This window comes from Tupaia chinensis, unplaced genomic scaffold (genome assembly GCF_000334495.1).
Source record: "Tupaia chinensis unplaced genomic scaffold, TupChi_1.0 Scaffold148607_1, whole genome shotgun sequence".
Taxonomy (NCBI): Eukaryota; Metazoa; Chordata; class Mammalia; order Scandentia; family Tupaiidae; genus Tupaia; species Tupaia belangeri.
In genome coordinates, this window is record NW_006208456.1 from 3,275,521 (window position 1) to 3,276,731 (window position 1,211).

The following is a 1,211-nucleotide window of genomic DNA, read 5'->3' on the forward strand; positions in this document are numbered from 1 at the left end:
CTACTCCTAGTTCACTCAGACCAATACCAAGGTCCTTTAGAAACAGCACAAGCAGCATCGTCTATGAAGTATTGTTTAGTCTGAACCTAATCAAGTCCTAAGTCAATCTTCCAGTTTTCAGAAAAGACAGGGTACCAGAAGAACAGTTTCAAAAACACTTCAAGAAAATATGACAAGTCCATCTGTGGGACATTCTGCTATACTGGTCCAGTTTCCACAATCAGTCAATGTCACGAAAATATAAATTAGAGGCTGGTGGTGGTGGACAAAATTTTTCTAGATTAAAAGAAAGAGGACACACACACACACACACACACACACACACGAGATACAACCAAATGTAATGTGGAGTTCTAAACTGGATTCTGGTCTAATAAAAACAGTTAGTCATAAAGGGCCTTTTTTGTGGGGAAAACTGGGAGAATTGGAATATCTACTAGGTGCTGGGTAAGAGTTAAGAAATATCAGTGTTAGTTAATTTTGTTAGGTGTGACAGCACTGTGGTTGCCCAGGAGATTTTAGGAGAGCTAAATAATTATTTGTACAATTTACTTGTACAAATGGTTGATTCAACAGAGGCCGGCAGGTGGTGTAGTGGCTAAGGGCACTGGACTCCTACATGGCCAATTGCAGTTCAGGTCCTGGACCTGGCGGCTTGCTTTCTCACTCTCTCTCTCTCGCTCTGTCCCTCTCTGGTCAAACTGAAATAAATAAATAAATAAATGAATAAATAAAGTTAAATAATTCTTTTTTTAAAATGGTTCAACAAAATCAAAGTGTATTTATTTATTTATTTATTTTTTCGATTTTCTATTTAATAAATTTATTATCATAATCTTCTTTATATTACATTGGATTACATATAACTTTACATTGACTTCCATTGCTTTTTCAAAAGGGAATGCCATGCATGTCAGTCAATACAGAGGCATCGATCTCCCCGCTTTATCATTCAAAGTCTTTTCCATGCATTTCCCAATAATTATTATTATTATAATTTTTTAAAACAGTCAATCACTATTTCTCATTTTGCTTGTTAAAAGACTTCACCCATCATGAAATACTTCCCAGACCAGTCCAGTTGAGAATACTATACACGTCATCTTCAACAGATAATAAACCATATCTGTTTCTCACTAACATCCCCTCTGTTGTTCACTTGCTATCTTTCTCTATCCTCTTCTCTTTTTTTTTTTTATAGTTTATTTTTT

General features: G+C 35.3%; 1 protein-coding gene across 1 annotated transcript in view; it reads right to left on the reverse strand.

Annotated features, from left to right (window-relative positions):
- NEK9 (NIMA related kinase 9) overlaps positions 1-1,211 on the reverse strand; it is a gene marked incomplete at its 5' end in the record, with an annotated part of 42,608 nt that overhangs the window by 2,066 nt on the left and 39,331 nt on the right.